Genomic DNA, 11107 nt, shown 5'->3' on the forward strand with positions numbered 1-11107 from the left:
GGTACAATAGTTTTTCAGTTACATCAGTTGTATATGTGCTTGTTGTGTTATTTGCATTGACATTAAACTTTGGATTTCCTGTCACTTGTGGTATACATCTCAGTGCATATACTCATAGGGTTAGTAAAGATCAGTAAATTAACTTGTTACATTTTCCCGTGTTGCCTGACTGACCTCAAATTCCAGTCTTGTTTCTTCCCTGATTTACCTGTTGGCTTTATTTTGTCATTCTCTAGCACAACAAAACCCTACAAACCTCCTTTAAGTTTTTTTGCTTAACTGGTTTTGTTTTTCAAACTATCTGCTGGTCTTCAAATATGCTTTTGTTTTAATGAGTGGAGCAGAACACATGTAGCTGAGGCAGAGACTCTTGAATCGGCTTTTGTTCATGCTCCTGTCTGTCAGGGGTATCTGATCGTAGTTTGCCCTTTTTGTCGACTGAAGCAAAAAAGCTGCTGAATGTTCTGGTCAGACATTTTGATCTACTCTTTGTGTTTATTTAGTCTTCTTCCTAATAATACAATCCAATATTTTTTCATGTTGTTTCTGAGGATTAGCTTGACAGGAAGCTTTCTAATAGTTCTCAATTTGTTGAAATATGCAGGAACACCTTTATTTTGCTGTTTATGCTTTCCTTCCTCCAGAATGACAAGCTTGTTTCATGATTGGCTTCCATACATGTTTTTGGCCTTAACCAGATTCATCCTAGTAATCATGATTGACTCAAAGCCATTTCCGTAACTTACGTTAACTGTTGCAAGAACTTAGTGGACTGTTTCCTACTGTGCTGCTTTTCCAACAGATACGTAATTCTTATCAAAAAGTTGTTCCTTTTATTCTTCAGCAGGTAGTTTTTGTTGTAGTTCTTGTGGCATAGCTCCAGTGCTTCCCCCTTTGATTTTTCTTTAGCTTTTTATTAACAATATTTTAAACCAGTGATTTTATTCCACAAATCCTCTGCTGTCGTAATTAGCTGTGTAAAAACTCTTAATTGTTTGTTCATCCTTTGTCCTGGCATTTGTGTACTGACAGCCCAGGTATTAGATAAGCTTGCCCTGTTATTTGTCTTTTGGTCCCTGTGACCTAATTAATTCTTCCTCTCCCTCCCTACCTCTACATAAACACATGCCCTTCTGATGGTAGCTTTTTGACTAGGTCACTGTTTTGTGCCATTTTCTGTTTACTCACCTTTGCATCCTTTATCCTACCTAAGAGGCTCCAACTTGATGAATGAATGCTCAAGGGCACTTCTTCCCTTCATCACATCAACTCTGTGTTTTTGGGATGCCAGAGCCCATCTGTCCACACCATCTGCACGCGGTACCTGCCATGCGTACAATCTGCTAGTCTTTTGCAGAAATACTTGACATTTTAGGTCTCACTTTTTTTTTTGGACTTCTCAACCACTAGTCATGAAAACAAAATACGATGTCCTATCTGCATCACAGCAGGAGCCAAGTTCTCTTCTAAAAAGGCTTTGGTTGGGTTTTGAGACATCTCCAGGAAATAAGTCACTGACACCCGAGCGCAGGTCTGATGTTGATAATGGAGCCAGTGTTTTCTTTCCTGCTTGGTGACCTATTACCAGGCAATGTGCCACGAATTGGCAAGACTTGCTTTTGCTTGCCCTCCCTCCTCCACTGCTGCCTCAGCTAATTTAAATCTAAGCTATTCAAGGCAGGGACTTTGCTTTCAAACATGCTCGGTGTCATATGTGTTCTGTAAACTATAAACAATAATTTCCTCTGACTCACTCTGTTGCTGGCTGATGACTGTCCACAGGTAATTTGTTACAAAAATGTCGGCTGGAGTAGTTGCTGTGTACTACTGCTCTGTCAATGTCTTGGCAATAACGAGTCAGCTAGGCGAGGGACTGAGAAAGTTGCTATAAATATCACCATCTCATAGAAGAAATAGTGGCAAATGAGGACTGTTACTTACAGCTGTGACTTGGGCTCTGGAAGAGTCAATAGAACAACTGCCTAATAGAAAGCTAGGAAAAAATGAAAATTCAAACTATATGAATTCAAATGAGCATTTCTCCTCCCTCCCCTCCTTGAAGGCTGGGGCATAGGCTGTAGCTGGGAGGCTCTGACCTGTCAAGGCCTTGTTCTTAGGTAAGAATTTAGAAAATCTGGAAAAATAGCTGACTACTGTTTTCAAATGTGCCATTTAAAATGCCAGTTGAAATGCTCATGCTCTTGCCTGGCTGAGCCTGAGCTCGCTTGGAGTTTTAATGATGTTTTAATGAATTAATCACAGCCATGAATTGTTCTGTACACAACTGAACAGCAAAGCAATTACTGGATTTTTTTTTTAATCTTTACACCTCCTCATTTTGGCGTGGTGTTGGCTTGTGTGTTTGTGCCAACCCTTGTTCTGTCTCTATATTGAAAAATATTTTCTTTTTTAGCTTGTTTTTGCCTGCCTGAAAACCTCATGCCCATGATGCACGTGTCTGCTGTCAGTATGGAAACAAGCAGGTGGTTTGCCTGCCTGACAGCAAACCTTGTGCAGTTGCAGCATAGCAATAGTTTTCCACGGGAGCCACAGGGCCTGCTGACAGAGCCCAAAATCTTCTCTCTGTCCTTCATCTTCGCTGTTCCTCCACCAGCTTCAGGACAGAGAAGGGATGGCCGTATAAATAGATACTGTCATCGCCTAAACACACACAGAGAGCTGTGATACACACGCATAGCCGTAAGTGCGAACACTGGTTACAAACACCTCAAAAGGGTGCGCGCACCTGTGTGATGACCCACCAAACGCCTAACAGGTAGCCACCGCAAAGTTGCCTTCATCCAGCAGTTGCAGCACTGCGAGGTGCCTGCTCAATTCAGGTTTACATGGGCTCAGTCCAGCAGGGAACGAAGTTGTTGGAGCGTTTGTGGGCTTTTTTTTTTTTGGGGGGTGCATAGTGGTGGTGGTGTTCTTGGGCAGTCTGAGGCTCTACACAGGGTAAATGTGTCTACGGAGACACGTTGTGGGGTGAGGGACACCGGTCTGTGCCTCAGATCTCCTGCAGCAGGCGCAGGGTGGAACCTGACTGGTGAGCAAGGGCGGTGATGCTGATGCTCCAGGCTCCTATGGGGTTTTTTGTCCTGTTTTTGTCCTGGGTGTCAACTGTGTAAAATGGTTTCCACCAGCTTAGTGGCCATCGGGCTTATTCTCTTGGGCCTGCTTTTGTGTAAAGTGTGCTTGCTTCACCACAGTGGATACTGGAAATGTGTGATGCCTCTTTGAAGAAGAAAAAGGTTTTGATGAGAATTTTCCTTCGATGTGAAATGTTAATTGGCAATCTATACCTGCCTCTTTCCTATTGCTTTTGGGTAATTCCCCACCCCTTCTTTCTAATTTTGGTTTCCTTATTTTTTTTGACTGACTTCACACACTTTTTTTTTGTTTTTTCTCAAATGGAGGGCAAGGCACGGATTCCTTTTTAAATGCTACTTCAAAGCTCTTTATATTCCTGTATTCTCCAGCTTTTCTACCAAAGCAAGCCTATTTGGAGCAAAGCAAAAAAGTCTCTCTGATTTGCCTTTTTCCCTTCAAAGCGACAGGGCCCATCTGTACATCCTGTCCTTTCCTTGGCTGACGGCAGGATGGCAATGGGCTGCACTGTTAGAGGATGCAGACAGACTTGCAGGACCGTAAGCAACTCCAATGTATTTGATAGCAACGCAAGAAACAGCTGGAAGCGAAAGTTTCCTTGTTTCAGCAAGCTATTTTGAGGAGGATAGAGGAGAACTGAGCTACGGACAAGGGATCTTCTAAAATTCCATTGTGTAACAGCCACTTCTCTGCAGTGCACACCAATGATAATTTATCAGGGATTGATAACAAGGGCAGATGTGTAATTGCATCCAGGAAATAAACACCAGCCTCTTGCCAGTGCTGTGTATATCCAGTGTGTTACCTGGAAGTGGAAACAGACTTAACTCATGGTAGAAGATTGACAGAACAAAGTTCTCTGGCTTTGAAAGAGAACTTGGCATGAACCTGCAGGAGGTAATTTCAGTTCTTCCAGTATTTTTAAGAGTGCAGCAACAAAGCAAAGAGCAACAGGAGAGTACGAAGCTCTCCCATGCAGCAATGTGGGGTAGGGCAAGCAGCTCTAGAAATGTGAAACGTTTTCAACGAGAGGCATGAAGATGATCTCAAAAGCAATGTGGTAGCTTTACAAGCACAGAAACTACCTAAGAAGATTGCCTGCAAAAGGTAGGTTTGTGAGAAACCAGAGGCCTACCAAGACAGCCAATCATTAACTTGACCTTTTGTAATAAGATTCAGTCATATGAATGTGTGTGCACATAATAGACATGGCTTGACTGAATGACTTGGAGTGGTGTAACTGGTAGCTTAATCCCAAAGCAGAGCAAACTCACAGAAGTTTAGGACCTGTCAATCCTCAAAGATTAGCTAGAGGTATGTGTTTCCAAAGGCACGATATAAAGCATAACATTATACTTACTCTTGGAAAACACAACAGTGGCTTGGGTGGGAGCAATTTCACCACCAAATTGCTGAGCAAAAATCAGGGAAAGTGAAAGAAATAAGCCAGAAGTTCCTGGAAGTTTCATTACAAAATTGTTCCCTATGTGGCTAAAAAGTGAAAGCATTCATGAAAATATGTATCCAGGAAGGTGGTAATGATAGAAGTAGGGAAAGACTGCCTCTGAGGAAAGGCAAAACATGATACAAACGTTGCTCAAGCAATGTGATAGCTTCAGTGGTAATTCCTGAAGGACTTAACTGAAAACAACCAGGAAAGGCTTCCTCCCTTAGCTGTCCACCCAAAATTACTATCTGAAAACCTAAAAACGTATAATGACCAAGGAGCTAATTTCTCCACAGGTGCAATTCTGTATTAAAGCTCTGTCACTGTGTCAAACATGAGCTTAGAGACGGTAACTGCATCTGCAGCTGTGGATTTCCTAGATAGGTAGGGAGCAAGGGCAGGTGAAACCACAGTAATCTTCACCTTACTGTTCTCAGGGGGAAAAAAAAGTTATTACAATACCCACATGCACTGCAGGTTTGTTAAACAAAGGGTCAGTGGGATTTCTTAGGTCTATGAGACTCCTCCCTTTCACTCATTATCCAGTTTCCCAGTGGGAGGTAGGTGCCACCCCACAGTAAGCACAGCACTGCTGTCTTTTCCTCTTCCATTCCCCTGAAGTGTAGGATTCCCTGTTGAAGCACAACTTCTTTGTTCCCTCCAGACGGCCCATCCTTGCTTTATGCACTCAGCAGTTTGGCGCTTCTCTAGTACACTGGGGAATGGGGGCAGCTGCCACCACGATGGAGAAAGGAGTTACGGTGTCCAAGTTTACTGGCAAAGGAGGAAAGGCTCTACAGCAGCACTGAGAAGTGGAAGGTTGCAGGGTGAAGGCAAGGAAAGCCAAAGCAACTCCAGAAAAGACTGACATGTCACATCTTGAAATGCCATTATTGTGAAGAATGAATCTACAGACCAATTTTAGGATGAAGGCCTTCAAAATACAAGGACTAAGCTTTGCGCAACAAATACCAGAGCATGTCTGCTATTAGAAAAAACAGTTTCTTTTTATTAGGAATCAAAACATCCTCTTGCCCAGCATTCAAGGTAGAGTAAGTAGTGGAGAAAATCATGCTTACTACACCTGAGAGGAAGGAGATTTTGGTGGAACTACATTTTCAAACTCACAAGTGTGTTGCTTCTACTTGCAGAATGCATTTTCCTGTACATGTTCAATCATGGTGGCCCGGTAGTAGCTTCCCAGGGGCTGGGTGCGATAGGGTTGGATAGGCAGTGAGGCAATGGGGGTATTGGACAGCCTGTCATGGCTTCTGGGTCAGGCAAACACACACTCCGTGTGGTTTCATCTGGTCAGACAACTGTTGTTATCGATAATGTCACATGTGCTGTCTTGTAACGTGAACTTCCATTGCAATCACCTGCTTGGATACAATTTTTGAGGCAATTACAACAATTGAGAATGGGTGCTTTTATGTCAAGAGACAAAGCAGATGTCCCTGTGTGAAAAGCCTGTGTTCACTTCTTACAGATACTTAAAAGTTTTAGCACTGAGCCTTCCAATGCAAAGGACATCCATAGCCTCTTCCCTCCTGCGCCCATTCCCACCTGCTTTCAGCAGTATGTGCTTCAGTGTGATTTCCGTGCCACCTGAGGAGAGGGAAGCTGCTCAGCCTTCTCCTCCAACCCACGATCCACAGCATCCCTAGGAATACTTAGCAAGCTAAAGGAGTCTCTTATGTCCAAGTGCAAACATGAAATTGTTCTGGTGTGAAGTCTGGTACAAGTAGGTGTACCAAACAAAAAGAAAGACTGATTACTAAATGAAACTCAACATCATCTTGGTCCCAAGTTTAATTTATGCCTTTCTAAGTTAGACAGTAGAGATTTCCTTTTACTACCAAGTTGTCATTAATTTTATTTCAATAGATCTATTGCTCAATATGCAAATTATCAGTACAGTTATTTCTTCAGCATAAAATAAAAAAATCAATTAATTAAAAGATAATGGTTCACAATTTATGAGTGGTTAATTTTGGACATTGTTTTACCTTTCTTTTTTATAACAACTATGGTGAACACATTAAACAGTTAAATAAGCTTGACGAACAGTGTGAAGACAAAAACCTGATTTAAACAGTGCTTTCAGCTTTCTTGTTCCCAGCGTGTTCATCCCAAAACAGCTGTGGAAGCCCTGGGAAACTAGCCTGGTGGCTGAGCTATACATGTGTACCTCACCTGCTTTTGTACCACGCAATCGGCCACCAACACCTCCTCTGCTCCCAGCAGGCAGCCTTGGTTCGACCTGAGCCCGGGCTGCCTACAACCCCCCCCACCCCCCCCGTGTGCTGGCAACCTTGGGGAGCAGTTCTGCAGAAGCCCCTGGGCCACTGGCCCTGCCCAAGATCATGGGAATAAGGGCACCTGGAGTAGCTGGAGGCTGCAAGAGTGCTGGGATCTGTTCCTGCTGCAAGCAAGCACCTCCTGGATGATACGCTGAGTACAGCAGCACTGGAAATCTCCTTCTAGGAATACCCACGAGATCAGCCTGACAGCCTCCAGCAGAAAGGGCACTTAGGCAGGGAACTCTGGCCTGCACAGCGCTCTCGGAAACATTTTGCCCTGCAATGCAAGGACAACTCTGTGACCTCTGCCCAGCATGATGACCAGCACGCAAGCTGTTGTCCGGCTACAGGGGGACTGGCTTTTTGTTTGGGGAAGCACAGCCAGGCAGACAACCGGGTGTGATACATATTTCAGTCACACTACTTCAGTCACCACCATAGACAGGCCATCATTTCTTTCCTCTTTCCCAAGTATCCTCTATGGACAACTGTCAGGGACAGACAGTATGTCAGCTAGATCATTTTCTGATCAAGTACAGTAGCTCTTATGTTCCCATTAGCTATTCTTTCCCAAGACATAAAGGATCAAGAAAGTTGGTTGACAGAAACCACCCATCTAGGCTGCCATTATTCTAAAACCTGGAGCTTCACTGTAATCCCAGAATTACTAACATGGCTCTAAGAGGGCTTTTGGATGCCACACCTATGCTCACTACAAAAAAAGGGGGGAGGCTGGAAAAGAAAGCAAGTTAATTTGGAAGTACAGAAGGAGAAGGTTGTTTTCCTTGGCCATGGAAGTTACTCTTTCACTGCTGTTTCTTTTTCTAAATGCAGTAGGACAGGCTGGATGAAAATCACATCAGGAATTCTCTGGCTTTATCAGTGTAGCCTATAGATCCTGGTCTCTCCTCCTCCGCCAAATGTGGACAACAGAAACAGAAAATCCAGCAGGTGAATAGTTGGGCACAATACAAGTGATTCCAGAGGCTGCAACCTTGCTACCCGTGCTTCTAAAACTTTATCCCTGCTCTTGAAGGCATCTTAAAACAAGACGTATTTCTTTTACGTGTACCTGGTATGTTTTGGGAGCATTTATCTTTTAAGAAGAAGATCAAAAGAACACGTCTAATATCAGCCATCTGTGCTGTAGTATTACCAATTCACAAATTTGTTTCCATGTTTAAATGATTACTTTGATTCTTTAGTTTGCCACGCTTTGGCTCATACTGAATATCTCAACCCACAATATTGTTATTGCAAAAGTCTGTTGAAAGATTTAAATTAACAAAACTGAGGAAGCAGAAAACCACAGCTGCAACAGCTCTTATAGTTTGGCTGCTTTCACCTACTTGTATTGTATTCCCTCTCCTTCTCTACACACATCACTATCTTCTACAGATTAATTAGCAATGAGCATGTTTTATCCATTCTTTTTCCCTCCCAATCCTCAGGGTATATACCGACATTGGTTAGCTTGCTCTTTAAAATTATACACTTTGTGATGTTATTTATGAAGGTCAGATTAAGTATTGCTTTATGTACAACTGCAATTTGGACTGGAGAGCAACGATGTTTACGTTAGCCTTCAATTTCCAGTCCCACAGTCATGGAGAAAACAGTTTTATAGAAAACAATTCCCTTGTGCCAGGAATGCATTTCCTCTCTGAACGAGGTCATATGAAATGAGTACAAACCAGGTAACTCGGGGAGGGTAAACTTCAGTTTCCACTAGCATACTTTAAAAGAATAAAAAAAATCTGCTGGGGAATTCATTGGTGAATTATATGCAGTTCATAAGGTCTTCATCTTTGAATATACTTTTCACACAGAAACACAGGACACTTTTCAATCCAGAGAACAAAACAAGAGCAGACATTATCTGAGCTGCATTGTCAACCTCAAGGTTGTAAGGTGGCCTCTTAGCCTAAAGGAAAAAGCAGTACGGATTTCTCCATAAAATCTGTAAAATGTAAGGGAACTCCATATTAGTCTAGAAGGGCTTTTAAAATGTGGTTCGTAAGATGGGATCATAACTGGGACTGATCGGGACCATACTGTGTGTTCAAGGCTTTGGAAGGCCCCCTACCAGTATGTTTAACCTTCATTTTACTAGAAATTTACTGCAGATTATCTTTCACCCATGCCCTCACCTCACCTTGATGTTGAGAGATATTGTATTGTGAAAGATGGATTTATCCCTTCCTGCATTATCTCCAGACTGATGGCATTGGAGCATTGAAAGTCTCACCGTCCTCTGCAGTGAAAGTCTATCAATGGTCTATAGTTATTACCTTATTAATCTCCTCTTTTGTGTTAATATTGTTGGAAAGATAACATGTATAGACTATCCTATATGTAAAAGAGGAAATGAACATATCTGATTGCTGCTTTTTTCAGTCCACATCTTATTCTGACTTCTGCTAATAACATAATTAACATCCTGTCTTTTCTTAGATGGATCACTAATCAACTTCCATTGTTGTCACTGTAGCAGCTATCACCTTATTATGCACAATTTCTTCCTCATACCTCTGCGTCTGCAGCCCTGAACTGAAAACGCCACCAAAGACACAGTCCAGGTCAATCCCATTGCAGCACTAATTCTTGGTTTCTCATCCTTTTACCACATCAAATTCAGGTTCTTTGTTCTCACCTTGACAACTGCATAATCCCTGCCCACATCTCTCTTCCCATTTCCGCCTACTCACTACTTCTATCTCCTCTCCAATATTATTTTCACACCCTTCTGCACACCCTCTTGCCTAAGAGTTTTTGGCTTTGGGTTCTTTTTTGCAAACAATTTTGTACAAGTCAATGACCGCATAATAACTAGTGAGAAAAAGTAATATGAGGGAGGTTTTTGGTTACAAATAATTATACCTTAAATTAAAAAAAAATCAAATGCAGACATTTATTTGGACTGCTCTGGAAGGGGGTTTTGTTTCTTTGTTTTAATCTTTGTTCTACTATTATGCCTTAAAGCTGAAAAAACATGCTTTTATCTTTTTTCTCATGCAAATAACACGAAAAACCTGTCGTTTCATCCAGCAGGGAGCAGCATGTTGGAAAAAAAAAAAATCGGATTTAGATTTTAGCACATGGGAGCAGCAGCATTAACTCCAGCTGCAGCCAGCAGAAACCGGTGGAGCTCAACCGCTCTGAAAACCAAGTCTTGCAGAATCCACATCTGTTTTTACTGGAGGCGATGATGTAAAATAGGCTTTACAACCCGCCCGTGATAAAGTCAGTTAATTATCTTTCACAAAACGTTTGTGTTTTCTACCTGACACACGATGTTTTCCCATACAAGGGAGTATCCTCTGCTTTCGTCCCTTTCCGAGTGTGCGTCGCAGACACGGTCTGACACATCTCCACCGTTTTAATCACGTCAATTGGTAACCTCGGGCAACGTATTAAAAAGTTTGTGTACAAGCAGGTGCTTAATATTCAAGCCATTTTTGTAAGCTTAAACACGAGGAAGCCAAGGGAAGCGCTTAACACTGCCGTACTTCACCAGCACCGCTTTTTGTTTTGTTCCGCTCTCAAACCCGGCGTTCACTGCCCCACCGAAAGGGCGTTCGGGGCTAAGGCCGAGCACACACCCCTCCACGGCCAGCCGCCGCACACCGGCCACGGCCAGCCGGACGGCAGCGGCGAGGGGCCGCCCCCACGCAGGCCTCTGGCTGGGAGCCGGTACCTTCACAAGGGCCGAGCTCTTCTGACCGAAACTATTCTTCCGTCACCTCCGGAGAAGCCTACCCTCTGCTGCTGCCGCCAGCCGCCCCGGGGCTCGGTGCCTGCCGTCCCACGGTCCCTCCGCCCCGCCCCGCCCCGTCCCGTCCCCTCACGACGGCGCCTCAGGCCCGGCCCCGCCCCCTCCCTTTCGGCGGGAAGCGGCCGCCCAGCCCCACGTGACGGGGCAAGGGCCCCGCCCCCCTGGCGCAGCCCCGCCCACCCAGGCCCCCGCGGGGCGGCAGGCGCAGAGCCGCCTCTCCGCCCCTAGGGGGAGCCCGCCCGCGCGGAGGCAGCCCCTCCTCCCCGCCGCCCCGTGCCTCCAACGATGACCCCGAAAACAGCCCCAGGCTCCAATCTCCGAGCCCCGTCCCGCCCCTCGGCCAATCCATGGGCACCTTCGCCTCTTGGCCGGCCAATCCGAGCGCGCCGGCCCGCGCCCGCCTCGGCCGCCAATCAGGCCGCGGAGTGGCGGGCCGGACTCTCCTCCTCCTCCTCGCTCGCCCCGTGGCAG

Source organism: Pelecanus crispus, chromosome 2 (genome assembly GCF_030463565.1).
Source record: "Pelecanus crispus isolate bPelCri1 chromosome 2, bPelCri1.pri, whole genome shotgun sequence".
NCBI classification, from domain to species: Eukaryota; Metazoa; Chordata; class Aves; order Pelecaniformes; family Pelecanidae; genus Pelecanus; species Pelecanus crispus.